Consider the following 18,800-nt stretch of genomic DNA (forward strand, 5'->3'; position numbering starts at 1 on the left):
CAGGAGAAAGAAACTGCCGCTTTCGGGCAGCGGCGGTGTGGTTGACGGGTGAACATGGCAGGAGAAGACAAAAGTACCTGTGTGTGGCGGGTCCGGTGAGGCGTGGCGGGCGTCACTCGGCACATCCCCTCACGGCTCCTCGGGTTGGGCTGCCTTCCCCGGGGCAGCCATTTTGGTTTCTAGTGTGGCGCCGCCTGGCTTGGGCCTGTCAAGCTAGTCTGGAGAGGGAAGGGTTACCTTCTCCTCGCCCTCTCCCGGGCCCAGATTAGAGACACCGTCTCAAATCTAGGCAGAGGGGGACGGGTGCCTTGACAGTTACCGCGTCGCACGCGGCAGCGCCGTCTTTTAGCTTGCCGCCGTGACTCCGGAGCCCGCTGGACACTGGAGAGGCTTTTACGGCCTAGCGAGAGGACAAGAGTCATGTCTTACTAGAGAGCATAATGATCTAACTACGCGTAGCCCCCGACCATTTTCTCAACTGCTCCAGGGGAATGCAGATCGCGCGCGGCCTTCGTGCCAATTCGTGGCGAGGGACTCGCCTTCTTTCCAGGAATAGGAGGCGTGGCCCCCTGCCCTCTCTTTTCAGTACCCACATGGCTGACACTACCACGAAAAAGAAAAAAGAGGGACTGATAAATATGATGGATCATTGATCTCATCGTTGTTCTTCTCCCATTATGTTAATTCTGTTTATGTCTACAAAAACAAAGTGTGACTGTATCAAATACAAGTATATAGGCATATTTATCATGGAACCATCGTTGGCCAGGGCTTCCTGTTGAGTGTGTACACTACTGGTGGCAAATCTGGTTTTGTCACTAGTAATGTGTGGATAGTCATTAAAATTGGGTGGATAGATGTAAAGCTACATGCGTCTTTATCATTAAGTCTAAATGTATCTTTCAAATTGATAGGCTTTTAAGCAGCAAGGTGAGGTATAACTTTTTAAAAGTTGTTTAATGATGAAAAATAAACTCGCATTCGTACAGGATGTATCCCAGGACTTAGCGGTGTGTCCACATAATGGTAACTGTAAGGAGCATTGCTAATGTGATGTGTTTTAAAAGTAAAGATGCGCCTTTTGTGATGAATGTGGTTGGTTTTCATGAAAGTTAAGACTTGGATCTGGAAGTCCCAGCTCTGGCAAAGAACAGGTACTGACTTGTCCAAGGTGCGCAATCTTTTGCCCTCAGTTGCCTGTTTGGGAGGAAAGGGAATAATCTTACAGGGTTCTTGTGAGGACAACTCTGATATCTGTTAAATACTCTACAAAATTAAAAAGATAGTGTAAAAGAGCATAATAAAGTAGTCAAGACTAGAATGCCTGCTTGATGTACACTGTTGTTACTGACGACTGAATCAGCAATTGATTAAAATGTTTTGGGTAGATCCATCATTTAACAGAAGAATTACACCTTTTTTTGGCTTCATTTACACCAAGGTGAGGGAGTGGCCATGTTCTTTATGAGGTTCCTCAATCCAAATTTCTCATTCAAAATCATATGTTTAAAACATGTAGGATCCATTTTAATCAATTTTAAGTCTTCATTTAGGGTGCAATTTAGATAGAAAAAAAGTCCTACAATCTCAGCATTCCCCAGCCAGCCATGCTGACAGAGGGGCAGAGCAATTTTAAATGGGTTCGGGAGAATGTGATGTGACAGATGTACCACCACATTCAAAGTCCTACTAACTCTTGTTGGCCAAGTTGTGTGTGTTTTGGGTGTGTGTGTGTCCTTTTCCTTCAGCAGTGTAGGGGTTTCCCTTGGGTCCCTTGGCGGATCCTCAAGGCCTTTGATCTAGCACATCCAAAGCCACCTGCGCCCTGCCATGGGACACCCTGTTTTCGGGGTCTTCCACCAGCTACTGCTGGCAGTTGCCTCACGTCAGTGGAGCTCACCGTGGGTGTAGTGGGGGCCTTCTGCAGTGGTAGAGCTCCTCTCTGCCTGTGAGGCACCTTAGCTCCCTCCAGCAAGCAACACCACGGGATTAGGATTGCGCTAAGATTGTTCTTCTTTAACATGTGCCCAGGGTTGCTTCCAGATACCTTGGAGCAGTAGGTTGTAGTTTTTTGTTGTCTAATTCTTATTCTCCTAGTCTGTCATACCTTCCCAAATTGGTTTTAAAATAGTGGCATCATCTTGCAAACAAGCACTTATCTCTTAACTTCAGGCAACTCTTACTTTGCTTCATAGTAATCTTATGCTTTTATTTAAGAAAATCCTGTTTTCTTTGACAACTGAACAATGTTCAGTTCCTCAGGAAACCCTTGAGTCTTTTCCCTCCTCTCAGGGAAGGACCTAAGTAGTATCTTAGACAGATCTTACTTGATCCAACATGCAGAAAGGAATCAGTGGCAGCTGAAGACTGCTTTGTGTTTCCTAGTGCTTGTTTTGTGTGCGTCTTGTTTCTTGAGTCTGAAACTTGCTGCTATTCTTCTTATGGTTCCCTAGAATAATAGCACCATTACCTGCTGGTCATTTCAACATCATGCCATTATTAGGATCTCAAGTTCATAAAGAACTGTCTGCACTCTTTAGGGTATATCTTGACTGGCTGAATTAAGTCTTGAATAAGTATTTCTGCACTGGAGAATGCCTCTGGTAATATAAATTTTGTTAGAGCAGCTCTGTGAATTTTGAATATCGAATCCCATTTTGGGATGCCTTACCTCAGCTGTCTGCATATTGGCGCCCTCCAGATGTTTTGGGACTACAACTCCCAGCGTCCCCCAGCCAGCATCTGGAGGGCACCAGGTTGGGAAAGATTGCCTTACCTCTTTATCAGTATAGTTAACTCAGTTAACATTAGTTTTTGTTGTTGTTGTTGTTCAGTCATTCAGTCGTGTCCGACTCTTCGTGACCCCATGGACCATAGCACGCCAGGCCTTCCTGTCCTGCGCTCTCTCCCGGAGTGTGCTCAAGTCCACAGTCATTGCATCGGTGATGCTATCTAGCCATCTCATCCTCTGCTGTCCCCTTCTCCTTTTGCCTTCAGTCTTTCCCAGCATCAGGGTCTTTTCCAGAGAGTTTTCTCTTCGCATTAGGTGGCCAAAATAACATTAGTTTAATTATTAGTAAAGGTATAGCAGCGCTAATATCACTGAACAGAAAATGTCAGTGGTGTTTGATTGTGATTCTGCCTGCCTAAATTAAGGTGATACTACTCCTGCACTTAAGATAACATGTTTACATTGAATTCAGTGGCATTTGTGAGCAACTTTAGAATTGAGGCTTGGGTTCTTACTATTTCTAAAATTATTAAGTATCTCTCAATCGTGCAGGCCATGTTCTCAGCATGGAGATATTATGCTAATTTAGGGCAGAATCCTATGGAATCCACCCAGGCTATTTGTAAGCCTCTGAACTCAGAAGTGAACATGTTGTGCCCCCCACTCTGCATTTTACCTAGACTTGCAATTTCGGGATAGCTGGGGATAGCTCTTGTCCCAGTCTCCTCCCCTCCCTGCCCCCAAGAATGCCTCCTTTCACCCCCTGTGCGCTCACATTTGCAAGGTCGTAGCAGCAGCCAGCACTGTTCTTTCCACGCTGCCTGCAAGGGGGTGAGGAGTGCAGTTTCCTGGCTCCAAGCTTGGGGCCCTGTCTCTGAGCTCAGATCCAGGAAACTGAAATATCTATGTCCCCCAGACACTGTCTGGGGACAAAGGATTGCTCCTTCCATATTGTTCCCCCCTCCCCTGACAAAAAAAAAGTTGGTGTTATCCTAATTGAGAAACAGTGATGTGGATTTTCCAGAAAGTTTTGAACTGGAAAAATTTCCAATACAAATTAGGCTATCTTGCATAGTGTCATTTGCATTGGAAAGTTTTCAGTTTGCGTTGGGAACATTTCTGATGTCCTAGAGAGATCTAATTTAACATATTTTACTAGTATTTAGTAAACAAAGCTAAAAAAAAGTGTCCCGTGTTAATTTTTTGTCCCAATACGTCACAGTATTTGACCGGAAATAATTGACGGGGGAAATTAAACCACACAATGCGAAATTAAAGCACACAATGCAATTTAACTGCTTGATTATGTAGAATGTTTTATTGGAAAACTTGTAAAAATTTAAAGATAATAGCTTGTATTTCCCTTACATTATTTAATTTTGTTGGGGGGAGAAAGGTACTGGAAACTGTTGACAGACTAATCAATTTTAGCAACCCAGAGGACTGTGTATGATATGCTGACAGGGTTCAGCTCTCTTCTACTAAGGTTGTTGGGGCACCTTCAATTTCGCTGTCACTACTTATTAATTCCATCTCACTCTGAAACTTATATGTTTTTCAAGACATATATGTATTATCTCACATATTATTAGAAATAATCACCTGAAAAACATTAACTACAACTTTGATACTCCCACGCTTGACTAATATTGTATTTGCAATTGGTATACATTCATTTTTACTAATGAACTTATGAAACGGAAATTTTTCCGTGGAAAAATAAAGCAATGGAATTAAGACTGAACTTTTGTGAGTATAAAGAGGTGCTGCTCCTATATTCCATTCAAAATTATTTATTACATTTCTATAGCGCCCAATAGCTGAAGATCTCTGGGCAGTTCACAAAAATTAAAACCACAGTGAAACAATATAAAATATAAAAGCAAGCTGTCTCCATGGGGTGCTGCTGCTGCTGTTTTTTTCAGGGGGTGGGGCAGCAGAGGCAAAAGGGCACCAGAAGCGACTTGGGGAGGGGTCTCTGGAACATCAAGCAACCTTGATGCCTCCCATGGCAATAGGAAAGGGGAAGGAAATCCCAAATACAAGGGGAAGGGGAACAATAACCCTTCACCCCATATATTTAACTTCAGTACCACAGGGAGGGAGGAGAGATAAGGAGCGCAAAAATGAAGGGAGGGTGGTGGAATTAGAGCCCACAACAAACTGAAGGCCTTAACATGTCCAGGGAGGGGGGTAGTTATCTACCGAAGGACAGGGGGAGCTCTGTTGCCCACACCCACAGAATAATGTGTCTCCCTTTACTGCCTGAGGTAAATCTGACAGTTTATGGGAGACTGGTAAGTTCCCAGAGCCCATATTCCAAACTGCAGAACCTCAGATTCCTGGCTGCCTATGAGAAATGAGGGTGTGGTCGTCATCCCCCCCTGCTACCTGTTTTTTTTAGAAGATAACTGGGTTATCTTCTAAAAGGAATTGCTGTAATGGTGGATCTAACTAAAATTCAAATAGACTAGTACTGCAAATGGAATAACTGGAGATTATGATTATAATTGGTGCATGTCATGATGGGCACGAAACTGGTTAGTGGACAGAAGACTTTAAACTGGAGAATCTGACAGTCTACCAACGCCCTCAGGGAAGTTATCCCCTGCTACATGTATTGTCTATAGCAGCAGGAAGAAGCCCTACTAACCCTTTGTTATTTGAATTGATTGAAGCAGTTGGAGAAGAAAGCCTTCCAGAAAAGGCTTGTTGCTTTCTGAAACTGATAAAGTCAATGCAAGATCTGGAAGCCCCGCCCCCCCCCCCCCAATCTTTCTCCAGATCCTGGAGAAAGGCAGGGCAGTATTGCTGACCTTGTCCTAAGATTCAGAGAAGCTCCACGCAACAGGAATGAGTTCCACCCCACCCCCACCCAACTAGTGATGAAGGTGGAGGCTTGTCCCGGCAGTTATGCTGGGTGTTTGTGGTTTCAGGAGTTTTCAAATTAACGGATGAATTGTTGAATTAGTTATGAATTGATTATTTAAAGGATTGTCTAACTTAGGGCGCAGTCCTATAGGTTGTGCCCTCATTGGTCAGAAGCCTCCGAATGGATTCTGGAGTCCCCTTTCTGAGATTATAGTGGTGTCTATGTCCTCAGAGGACATAGGACATTATAAATTGATTATAAAAGAAAAAACGTAATCATAGAAGAACCAGAGAGGAGCCACAGAACTTTTGGAACTATCAGATTTTAACATCTTGCACCAAAAATTAGACTGAAAGAAGTTCTGAAAGAAAAGAAACTGGGAGGTAGGGAAGGTTTCCTGTAATAAAACTGTTGTTATTTTTCTCCCTTCCCCAGTACTTCTTACTGCTTTTAAAAAGAGAAAAATTGAATCTAAACAGTAAGGGTTGTGTTGTGAGAGGATGTAAGTTGGGGTGTGTGTGATGGAATTTGGAGATCCCCTCTGTATGAACTTTAGTACCTTCTATTCCCATATGGAGCTCTGTGAATTCTATAATGCCTGTGTGTGCACCAAGAGAAAGGGAGTGATGATACGTAAGTGAATTATTACAACAATAAAAGTTGTAAAAGACATGTAAGTTTTCAAATCCCAAAATATAACCCAAGACACAAAGGAAATAAAGATTGGGCCAGTGATCTATGTTGATTGTGCTCTTGTGGTACTTACATGCGCTGGAAAAGGAAATGTGACAGGAAGATAGCAGGAAAAATCCAACTTGCTACAAAGTCAGGAGCTAGTGCAAAAAATGAATAAGGCAAGATATAATTCCTTTTTTTGTCACAAATAACATACAAGAGTCCATCTGAAATTTCTTGGAGACAAACTTAAGGCAGTAGCAAGGGACTTTTCGGTTCATTATAAAAATGAAAAGAAGAAATCTCAGGAAATGATATTAAAAGAAGAAAACAGACTGAGAAATCAGTGTAGCCAGAATAGTGGTAAATTAAACAACTATTAAATACTGCAACGGATAGATTGTAGTGGATGGTTACAGCACAGCCAGAATTGTACATTACTCCAGAATGAGTTTGGAAACAAGCTGGGTAAATTGCTTGTTCCCTCTATTGTTAGTAAATGGGGGAAACTACCAGCCAAGAGGTCTTAAATAAATTACATATATACAGAACAGGGGATCATGCAGATGTTTTGTTATTATTATGGTACACAGTGTGACTGGAAAACCTAGTAAAAATGAGGTTCAGAATAGTCCAGCAAACTCCTATCTATCACAGAAAAATAGACTGAGCCAATTACAGTGCAAAATTTTTTCACAGCTATACAGGCATTAAAAGATAATATCTTTAGGTCCCTATGTTTTAATCCTGAGTTTTTAAAAAGTTTGGTGATATGCTAGCAAAAAAATTAGTAGATTATTTGTGTAGAGTTGGATCCAAAGGTTCCTTTCCTTTGACAGAAGGAGACCTTCTGCTGATAGAAGGACTCCTTCCATTGGAGGAAGGGAACTTTTAGTTCCAGCTTGTATTGCTGTGGTGCCCATTGGCACAATGGTATACTTGGGTGACCTCCAACTGCGTCGGTTTTCTGCTCCCAGCCCCATTAGAAATTGATTTTTTTTAAGATTAAAAACAATTACTGGGTGCAAGGCTTTATTTCCAGTGCTTGAACCTGCTGTTGTTCAGATGTTCAGTCTCCCCTCTCAGCCTCTAGTCTTGCTCTCTTACCCCTGCCACTTAACCTTGCTCTTACCCTTCCCAGTACTTTCCTTTTTGTGTCTGGGGGATTTGGAGCTGGAGAAGGTGGGTGGATGGAACAATCGTATGTAAGTCTACTCAGAAGCAAGTCCCACTGGGTTCCATGTAAGCATGCATAGAATTCCAACCTTAGAAAGGTAGGATTGGGGGCAGGGATAGATGAGAGCAGGAATACATGTGTGTGAGAGAGTGAGAGGGGAGGGGGAGAGCGAGCGAGTGCGAGCGTGAGCACGAGCGCAGGGTGGATGAGTCTCTGACAAGAGCTGTAGCAGAAATATTATGTAAAAAGGATCCAGTGCCATTCCTAAGGTGACTTACAATAAATAACAATACAAACAATAACACAAGAAAGCTACTTCTGGACCATTTGCGGTGAGGACCTGCTTGATTTTGTAGCAGAACTTGTGTTGTTATTTGTCTCTGAATACGTAACATGGTACTCTGTATAAAATAGTTGTTTCTATCCGGACTCTTTGATACAAGCCAGTTGCCTTCCAGGACTACTTGTTGCCATGTAAACTTCTCATTCCATGTTTAATCAAGATTCTGCAGTTTGCTGTAGAAAAGTCTCATGCTACATGAAAATCTGACATTAGCTGTTCTGCTCTCAACTTTCATATGGTATTCTATATTTTTCTTTCCCATCTTTGCTAATGTTTTTAACACTTCTTTCATTTATAATTAGCACTTACGAAACAATGGAAAACAAAATTGGTGAAAGATATGAAGGAATAGTAAGGGATGCCATTTCAGGTTTGGGTTGGTGGCAGTGTATAGACAAGGGTTTGTATGACAAGAGATATGGGCACTCCTGAAGCCTGATCACATGATTTTGAAACATGGAGGGATATATGTGACCGCACTTCTGTCCTACCTAAAAGACACCTCTTTAATGAATCCAACCAAGAGCCAATTTAGTGTAGTAGTTTGAGTTTGGACTAGGAATGGAGAGACCCAGGTTCAGATTTCTACTTAGCCATATAATCATAGAGTTGGAAGGGACCTCAGAGATAATCTAGTCCAACCCCCTGTTTAATGCAACCTCACTGGGTGCCTTGGGCCAGTCACTCTCAGCCTAGCCTACCTCACATGTATGTGAGGATAAGTTGGTGCGGGGGCAGGAGAATAGACCGTATACGCAGCTTTGGGCTCATTGGGGGAAACACGGGATGCAAATATAATAAATGTTTATTTATTATTTATATATTTAAAGCATTTTTACCCTGCTCTTCAACTGAAAGGGTAAAAACAAGGCAGTCCCTGCCTTCAGACTTACAATCTAAAAGACATGACACAAAAGGGAAAAGGAAAAAAGCAAGCCCAGGCACCAATTCTTAGTTAAATAATGATTTTTATAATGATCCCAGTAGACTGGAAACAGTTCAGGGAGAGGAAGAAACTGATGGAGCTGGTCCTTCAGCAGAGCTGATGGAATTGCCCTGCTTTCCATCTCTCCTTCTTCTGCAGCTGAATGGAATGGCTGGTGACAGCTGAGGGTGGGAAAGTCCAATGGAGCTGTTCTATCAGCAGAGCTGATGGAATGACCCTGCTTAAGATCATTGGAGGAGAGGCATGATGCTAATGTAATATTATTATTTTATTTAAATAATAGATAAATAGTGCAGTCTATACATGTCTACTCAGAAGTAAGTCCCACCAAGTGCAATGGAGCTTACTCTCAGGTAAATGGTTATAGGATTACAGCCAAACCAAATAAACTCTCCTTCCCTTTTTCATAATTTCACTATTCTTCATTGATAAGCTGCTTTTGAATGCTTGTGTTAAGAAGTCAAGGTCCAGTTTTACAGGAGAAATTTCAGTTTTCATAAACCGGGTGCTCATGGCTCCAGTGAACACAAAAGAATGTTCACCAGTTTCCCCTGTAGCCCCTTGTGCTCCCTGAAATCTGCTCTGGAGAGTTGGGGGACCCTTTGGAGAATTGTGGAAGCCTCCATGGGATCCAAGACTCCTATGTGAATGGAAGGATTTTCTGTTCAGAGAAGGGCTCTGCTGGATCCAAGCCACTGTCATGTTTAAAATCTCTGGTGTTTTTGTTGTTGTTGTTTTTCTCCATAGAATGTATAGCATTTGCTAAATTGTATTAAATGTGAGAGCTTTGGCTTATATAATAAAATGGAGATAACGGCTTTGTGAGCAGCACTACAGCAAAGCATCTTTTTAGAGCCCAACAGTTGTAACTCAGAATTGAAAGCTCTCTGTTTCCACCAATTGCTGAGTCCCTTCAGTAGAAAAAAAAATACAGGCATAATATTCCTGTGTTGCATCTGTTTCATTCTTGGGTTATCTCCAAATAGGAATACAGGTGACTGCAATGAGTTAGAGTGGCACACTAAGACTCACAAGTCCACTGTAATATCCACAGGTCTGTTGTCCTTGTTCAGGGGATTTGCCATTGTGTTGTAAAGGTCCTGGGAAAGAGTAGACCCTGATGTTTTCTGGAGCTAGTGTGTCTGTCAGACAATGAAAAGCCTACAAGTGACCCATTGCTGTGTGTAAAAGAAAGTTTAAAATAACTTTTTTCAGCTTTTTAATGGAAATGCTCAGTCTTGAGGGTGGGACGGTGACACATACAGATAAAATGGAGAAACACTTGTTGAATTCTTGGGTAAGGTGCTCTGTTATTGTCATAGATCATTGTTTTTATTTTGGTAAATGTTTATGGTTTTAAAAATGATTGATATGAGTAAATAATGTATTGCTAAGCATATTAAACATTTTTGACCAATTTAAATACCCTACCCTGCCAGCTGTGTTATCGATAATTGGCATGCCTATTTGTAGGCTACAACAAAACATCAATCCAGCATGTATCTTGCCTTTGGCCAGTTATTACCTGGAATAAACTCACGGTGGTTGTTAAGGTATGGAGCATTGAGGGTGCTGAAGTCACCCAAGACAAGAAGGGCTGATTCATGTTACCATTTTTGAGGTGGAGGGTCACCCAAAGTGATTTTATCTGAAAAGAACAGCTGTGATTCAGGTCATCATGCATAGTATACACACACACTCACATTTGCTCAGATGTGTGTTGATGTGTATGATCATTTATCTTCATTATGCATCAGGGAGTCTTGGATGGCACTGATTATTTAGGCCAGGGATGGGAAACCTCCAGCCTGTGGAGATTCCCCTTCCGACCTGCAGAGGTTTTCCTGCCCAGGCCCTACCCCCTCTGCAGAGAAAAGAACTTGGAGATAACAGAGATTCTGTACAGCACACCATCCCAATCCGGGTGCTATGTGAAGGAGGTGCCTGACTCAGCTGGTGCCTGGAAGACTGGTTCCTCCACATGGTGGCCCAATTCCTTTCTCTGTGCAGAAGGAGACATGAAAGGCAAGATGGGCCAGTCTGGATGGTGTCTGCGGAGGGGCTTTAGGCGTGGGGCCCTGCTCCCCTTGAAATCATTATGCTGGATTGGTCCTGGCAAGAATTCAGCCACCAGATCAATGATGGTTCAGCACCCCTGATTTAGACATATTCCAGTTAGCCTTTCAGCCTGGTCATAGTACAGAAACAACCTTGGTCACTCTGGTGGATGACTTTGTCCAGGGAATGGACAAGGGTAGTGTGGTTCTCCTGGACCTCTCAGTGGACTTCAGTACCACTGTATTCTTTTGGGTTGCCTAGCCGGAGTAAGTCTTGGTGGTTTGGTATTAAGCCAGTTTAAGTCTTTCATAGCTGGACATACTCAGACAGTGGTGCTGGGAAACTTCTGTTCTACCCCATGCATATTAGCATATGGTGTTACCACAAGGTTCTATTCTTTCCCTTATCTACAGGAAGCGGCCATTCACAGGTCTGAGCTAAAGTGTCATCCTTGGGCTGATGACGCACAGCTCTACCTCATGTTTCCATCTACTCATCCTAGAGAGGCTATGGAACTCCTGAATAGGTGTCTAGAGGCTGTTTTCAGAAGGATGTGGGAAAACAAGCTGAACATTCATCCCGACAAAACAGAAATGCTGTGGATGGGAAGACTGCAGATCTGATTAGAGGTGATCTTGAGTGGGGTTGCACTCCTTCTGAAAGACCAAGTTCACAGTTTAGGGGACATAATAAAATCAGGGTTATCTGTGGATATACAAGTACCAGTGGTAGCTACGAGTGCCTTTTATCAGCTGAGGCTTGTACAGCAAGCTGCAATCCTACCTGGATGTGGTAGATCTTGACTCTGTTATTCATGCTGTGGTTATTGCCATACTAGACTACTGCAGTGTGCTTTATGTGGGGCTGCATTTACAGAGAGTTCAGACACCTTAGGTCAGTGGTTCTCAACCTTCCTAATGCCGTGACCCTTTAATACAGTTCCTCATGTTGTGGTGACCCCCAACCATAAAATTATTTTCGTTGCTACTTCATAACTGTAATTTTGCTACTGTTATGAATCGTAATGTAAATATCTGATATGCAGGATGTATTTTCATTGTTACAAATTGAACATAATTAAAGCATAGTGATTAATCAACCCCCACTCAAGAAGAGACAGGGCTCCTTTAGCCCATTAACACCCCCTTCACCCCTCACTGCCCAGTCCACTCCATAGGGACTAGCCTCTGCTTCCCACGACCCCACATAGGGCTCCTCTCCCAGGTCGTTTTGCCCATAAACACCCCCTTCACCCCTCACTGCCCAGCCCACCCCATAAGGACAAGCTTCTGCAGCCCACAACCTCCAGGTCCTCGCCCAGCCTTCTGACCCACCCCATATGCTTTTGCTCTGCACCCTTCTTCCACACACCCTATAGGCCTCCCTTAGCCCATATAAAAATGCCCCCTTCACACACCCCCACAGCCCAGCCCACTCCTCAGGGGCGGGCCTGTGCGCGCCGCGCCCCAACCCCACAGTACACCTGCCCCCTGCGGAATGCTTCGCAGCTGCCCTTCATCCCCACCTCAGGGATCCCCGAACCCACGCAGGGGCCCCGTCTCCTCCTCGCCCCACAGTGCAACCCAGCCCACTCCACAGCATCAGGCCTCGGCTTCACACACCGTCCTCATGACCCGCGGCGACCATCGCGGCCCATCTCCCCTCACCCTCCTGGCTTGTGGGGGCCACCCTCCGCCCACAGCAGCCAGGCCTTGGCTCCCTTCTCTCCCCACATCCCCCAATAATTCAGCGTGCAGCTCTGGACACCGTCCTTCCCTTCCGCCGTCCCTCGTATCATGGAGATCTTCCCTCGCTTGCCCGTAAGTGGCGACCCTTTGGCCGTTCTGCCTCCCGCCATCTCCGATTTCTCCACACGCCATCCTTACCTACCACATGGCGGGCGGCCGGGCCTAGCCGGGCCTTGCAGGCGGCAGACACAGACACGCCAGCCCTGCCTGGCTCTCTCCCCGCGCTCTTACCGCTTAGGCTGCTGCCCGGCCGGCCACACACGCTTCCTGGTCCGGCCTCCCCGTAAGGGGAGCCGCCGCCGTCGGCGCTGTAGCCTCTGGGCCTCCCTTCCCTCTTCGCCTCCCCTTCTCTCGCCTCCCTCACCCGGAGCCTCGCAGAGGTACTAGATTCTATCTAGCGTATCTGCATGTGGGCGGACCCGCCGGGAGATGGATAGAGGAGCAGTGTCTCGGTTCCTAAGACCATCGGAAATATGTGTTTTCCGATGGTCTTAGGTGACCCCTGTGAAAGGGTCATTCGACCCCCAAAGGGGTCGCGACCCACAGGTTGAGAACCGCTGCTTTAGGTAGTCCAGAAGGTGGCAGCCTGGATACTAGTGGGGGCAAGTCATTCAGATCATGTTACACCTATTTTGTTCCAGCTGTACTGGCTGCCTATTTACTTCTGAGCTCAATTCAAAGTGCTGGCGTTGGCATTTGAAGTCCTGCAAGATTTGAGACCAAATTACTTGAAGAACTGCCTATACCAATATGTACCTGTCTGAGCATTAAGATTTGCTATGGGGGTCCTATACGTTTGTTCAGTATAAGCATCAACAAATTGGTGGGCATGAGGGATATGGCCTTTTCAGAACTTCCTCCCCCGAGATAAACATTCTGGGGGAGCGTCAGCTCTCTCTCCATCAGTTTTTAGATGGGCTTTTAAGACCTTTTTATTTTGGTCTGCTTTTTGTTGAGGAGGGTTTTAAGTCTGTTGAGTTGAGCCTATTTTAGTTGGCTGGCTTTTTGTATCTGTGAATGTTTTTAATGTTTTATTAATATGCTGCTCTGTTTTTAAATTTTGGTTTAATTGTTAAATTTTGCATGTCACTTGAGAAATTTTATTTGAAAAGCAGCATAGAAATAAATAATGTATGCCTCTGTTGGTGATTCAGTGATATAGTGCAGCAGTGTAGCCGAGCAGTTGTGCAATTTTTCATAAAAGCGCCAAATTTATACCAGTTTTGTACTAACATTCTTCTTGCAAGTACCTCAGGTACAGTATGTGTCAGCAAGGAAAAGAGCTTTGGTTGTGGGACCCTAACCCCATGGAGGTTAACTATCACCAACACAGAAATTGTTTTGACTCCAGCTCAAAACCTATTTCTTTACCCCGGGCATTTTAATTAGTTGATGTTGCCTGTTCTATTGTATTTGCTGCCTTCTTTGATTTTATTATAACAAATGTATTTTTGGTATTTTTATTATGTACTTTTTTTAATGGTACTGTGCCCTGGTATCCACAAAGATGATGGGCAGCTTAAACATGTTTTAATAAAATAAATACAACATAGTGATGATTTTCAGATATGAAGGTGGGTGCTCTGCACATGTGCAACCAGTTGATCATGGTATAACACACATTAAAATAATGTGTTGTATTCAATGGAGTGCAAGGATGTTTGTGCAAGGGGAGAGGCTTTTCAGTGGCTTTTCAGGGTGCACAGGGGGTTCTGTGGGAAAGGCAAGCACACAATTCCCCATGCGTGAGTGTTGCATTGGATACAACCCAATACATACTATTCCTTAGAAAGTTGAAGTTCTTAATTATCCAAAAATGCATCAGGAAAAACAATAAGAGTCCTGTAATACCTTAAAGACTAGCCATTTATTATGGCATAAGCTTTTGTGACCTAGAGTCCAGTCTACTTCATTCATTCACTATATTTCTGTACCACCCCATAGTCAAAGCTCTCTGGGCAGTTCACAAAAACTTCATTGGATGCTGAAGTGTCAGTCTCAGCATATTTATACATGGGTGAAAGTGCAGGAGGAATAGAACTATACAGTGGGATCAAATGTCATCACCTGTACAAAAAGTACAAATAGTGCCTCTGCCTGATTTTCCATTATCTCCTTCTTCCCCCTCAGCTCCCACCCCCATTCTACTCAGCAGGGTTCCCCAACCTTCGAGGGAGCATTTTCTGGTTTGCAGGGAGAATAGTGTGTGGGAAGATCACCTTCCACAGATGGATATCTGGACCTGACCCATCCTAAACCGTTGCCTTAGTTCACACGATCACTACAGCTTAAACAAGCCATCATGGCTTCTTTAAGTTGCAGCGCATGCTGAGTGCTGTTTCCCTAATTACCTACGCGGGCATGGCTTGTTGTGTCGTCCAAACCCAGGCAGCATGGCTTGTTTGAGGGGGAAACAATCCGCAAATAACCCACGATCTGTTGGTGGGTTATTTGAGATTTGTTTCCCCCTCAGACAAGCCACGCTGCCCAAGTTCAGATGACATGACAAGCCCTGCCTGGATGGGTAATTAGGCAAATGGTGCCTAGCATGTGCAAATGAGGCCCAACGTGATCATGCGAACTGTGCCACTGTCATCTTAGCATGGCTGAACCAATTAATACCTGTTAATCGTCTGTTCATTGCCAAATGAATAGATACAAATGCTGTGATAATTTCTAATTCTTCAGTTTCTGAGAGGGTTCCACCCTTAAAGGCGGACTAGAAATAATTTTAGATATATTTAAATAGTTTCACATGAAATTCCTTTGTTGGAGAATTGCAACTTTTAGGACAATAGTGTAGCATCCTGGGAGATTGAAGTGTTCCTCCTTTCTGTGATGCTTTTTCTAATGTCTCATACAATGGGGAGTTAATATATTGGAACTGGAGGATGATTTTCAGAGGATTAAAATAACTTGCTGCCTTTGCTGACTCTTTATAGCAAGCAACAGGAAATACAAAACAGAATATTTAATGATTATACATCAGATTCAGGGATCTGTGTTCTCTTTTCCCAAAGAATATCCCATGGGATTAACATGCTAGCACTATGGGAGGTCAGTGAAGAATGATGGGTGAGGAAAATGTTAGTCTTAAATAAAATTAGTCTTAAGCTTCATTTGATTTAAATGTCTGAGATATTGAAAGGAAGTGGTTTTCAGTCAAAGCTATCTTTTAAAAGTTATGCAAGATGGAAATAACAGGGTTTGACTGTTAGTGGTGCCTTTGACAGTTTATGCACAAGGCTAAAAGAGATGACACCGGAAGATGAGCCCCTCAGGTCGGAAGGTGTCCAATATACTACTGGGGAAGAGCAGAGGGTATTTCCAAGTAGCGCCAGAAAGAGTGAAGCGGCTGGGCTAAAGCCGAAAGGACACTCAGCTGTGGATGTGTCTGGTGGTGAAAAGAAAATCCGATGCTGTAAAGACACTCCGGGAGAGAGTGCAGGACAGGAAGGCCTGGCGTGCTATGGTCCATGGGGTCACGAAGAGTCGGACACGACTGAACAACAATAAAAATGAGGGTTAAAGCAGCCCACAAATCATATTTTTTCTTTATAGGCTACCTGATAAGGTTAAGCATGTTAACAGCCATGATTGGACAAATTAGTGTCATGGTATACAGCAAAGGAAATAGGAGAATCTCAGGTTTCCAATAGGGCATAGATATCACTGCTAACTTGAGTAGGTTCCAAGAGTTAACATTAGCTCTTCAGTGTTATGTGCTGTTGGATCCAGAGTTCCTGTGAACAGAACTCCACTCACAAGATGCTTCTGTTGGAGGAAGTGGGAGATGCTATTTTCACCTATTTCTCCTTCTGTCCCTGAAAAGCTATTCCAAGAGAGTTGGAGTGCCCTCTGGAACAGAGCAGCATGTGGTGTGGGGGGCTACAGAGGAAAGGGGAATTTGCTAAAATGGATGATGGCTAACACACTGAAACTTCGGATAAGAAATTCGGATAAGATGGAACTATTGTGGGTTGGGAAATCTGCTAATCTGGATGGAGGTTTTGATGTTACTTTGGATGAGGTTACACTCTGCCTGAACAGCCAGGTATGCAGTCTGGGAGTGCTCCTTGGCTCAGCACTTTCTATGAATGCACAGCTGCATCAGCTGCCAGGAGTGCTTTTTACCAGCTTAGGCTGTTTCGGCAGCTGTGGTCCTACATAGAGAAAGCTGACCTAGCCACAGTGGGACATGCCTTGGTTACCCCTCGGTTAGATTACTGCAATGCGTTCTAGGTGGGGCTGCCTTAAAGGTGATTCGGAAACTGCAACTGGTACATAATGCAGCAGTTAAAATGCTTGTGGTAGGCAGGTGTTTGGTTCATATTACTCCTATTCTGCATCATTTACATTGGCTGCCTGTGAGTTTCTAGGCCCAATTTAAGGTGCTGGTTTTGACCTTTAAAGCCTTAAATGGGTTGGGACCAAATTATCTGAAGGACCGCCTACACCTGTATGAGCCTGTCCAAGCATTGAGATCATATGCTGTTTGTGGCCCTTGTTAACAACTTGGTTGCAACCATTCTGGACTGATTTTCAGTAATCCTTGCTTTCCCTTCAGCTTTTCCCTTCAGCCATAGCCAGTTCTATTCAGTGGGACCTCCCTGAGAGGCTGCTGCGGGAAGGAGGGGGCTGGAAAATAATCTTCCATCCTCCTCCTGCTGCTAGCATTTCTCTTGATCCATCCAATCTGTTGTCTACCTAGGCCATGAGATGATACCGTCCTTCTGTATTGGGCCCAAAGTGCTATTTCAGATTTAAATGGCCAGTTGCTTGTCTGGTGCATAGTAATAGCCTAGAGGCAACAGACAGGAAACCTTTAATAATTTGGAAGAGAGTTGATCTTATTTTTTGTTTTGTTTTTCAAGTTAATCATGTGCTGCTCATGACCGATGTTGGCATTTGTAGACTAGTAGAAAATTCTGTAGCCTGCTAACTTTTGCATTGACATTTTGTAGAGCTTTGCTATTGAACATACATCCATGAAAGCTGTTGAAACCGCGTACAGATCTTATTTATATATATATATATATATATATATATATATATATATACACACACACACACACACACACACACACACACACCCCGCTGTCAGGGGGCCCTAGCTGGCCTATTTCAGTTTACTCCAGTAGCCAACTCCAGACACAGACAAAGGATTCTTTTCAAGGCTTTATTCCTTTTACAACTTAATAACTCTATCACCAATGACTAAGCTATGAACAGCAGAGTAACCTGTGCCCCGGGTTGGAAACAGCTGGTCCCCGTTTGAACAAGAATCACTTGCAGACCTTGAACTTATGGGCTAGGGAGAGTCCCTCCCCTTTTCCCTTGGGTCCTCTGGACGTGACCGTTGCTTGCGCGCCAAACGGGTGCTACTCCTCCTTTCCACGCCCTCCATAGCTCGTCGTCTGCGTTGAGCATCCAGCCGGCCCTCCTCCTGTGCTCTTTCACTCCCAGGACCGCTATCTATCTCTGGAATGCCGGCAGGAGGAATCTCTGCCAGCTACAGGGCCTGGGAGGGATGAGTGCGCTCCTCTCCCACGGACGACTGTTCCTCCTCAGAATCAGAACTCCTCTGAGGTTCTATGGGCTCAGTGTCCACCCTGACACCCACATTTCTAAGGCCTGTACAACACCCAGAGAGGCTTTGTTGTTGTTGTTGTTGTTCAGTCGTTAAGTCGTGTCCGACTCTTCTTGACCCCATGGACCATAGCACACCAGGGCTTCCTGTTCTCCGCTCTTTCCTGGAGTGTGCTCAAGTTCATCAGAGAGGCTTATAGCAATTTAAAACCACAATACAATTTAAAAAATCCATGCATTCAATAAAATACAGGGGCATTACAAATACAATAAGCATATACAGTTATTATAAACATTACAAATCAATGTAATTATAAAAGAGGAAAAGAGTAACACAGAAGAATAACTATAACTATGGCAAAAAGCTCTCTTAGATTATTTTAATGCTGCACAAATACTCGTTTACAGTAGCAGAAATGTTATGATAATGAAGTACACTTTTCTACCAGTAACTACAGTTTCATGGGAGCCATGTAAGCTATATTAATAAAAAGTAGCCTAGCTATAAACATCGCAATGATTCCTTATCTTTTATAAAATTCATTTATATCTTAATTTTTGTATTTTAGAAAATTGTCAGTGTATCCAAGATTATGCATGGATGCCCTCTAGTGTTACCTGTTTCATGTTCCCTATTTAATATTGTTTTGTAGCTGGGAAA

The 18,800-nt window shown here is 43.8% G+C and overlaps 2 protein-coding genes across 10 annotated transcripts in view; one reads left to right on the forward strand and one right to left on the reverse strand.

Moving 5' to 3' along the window:
- The window catches only part of AP4S1 (adaptor related protein complex 4 subunit sigma 1), a 50,835-nt gene extending 50,654 nt beyond the window's left edge, over nucleotides 1–181 (reverse strand). Inside the window, exon 1 of the mRNA XM_084844258.1 lies at nucleotides 78–181. The gene's annotated coding sequence lies outside the window, so the exon portion shown is untranslated. The remainder of the gene's footprint in view (nucleotides 1–77) is intronic.
- Nucleotides 1–18,800, forward strand: part of STRN3 (striatin 3) — a 71,803-nt gene that overhangs the window by 617 nt on the left and 52,386 nt on the right. The window contains exon 1 of one of the 9 annotated variants that reach the window (XM_084844223.1): nucleotides 11,340–11,431. The exons of the other annotated variants lie outside the window; for them this stretch is intronic. The gene's annotated coding sequence lies outside the window, so the exon portion shown is untranslated. Of the gene's footprint in view, nucleotides 1–11,339; nucleotides 11,432–18,800 lie in introns of those variants that run through there. 9 annotated transcript variants of the gene reach the window in all.

The sequence above is a fragment of the Heloderma suspectum genome, chromosome 1 (assembly GCF_057233095.1).
Source record: "Heloderma suspectum isolate Gila_16-S chromosome 1, 16-S_ref, whole genome shotgun sequence".
NCBI classification, from domain to species: Eukaryota; Metazoa; Chordata; class Lepidosauria; order Squamata; family Helodermatidae; genus Heloderma; species Heloderma suspectum.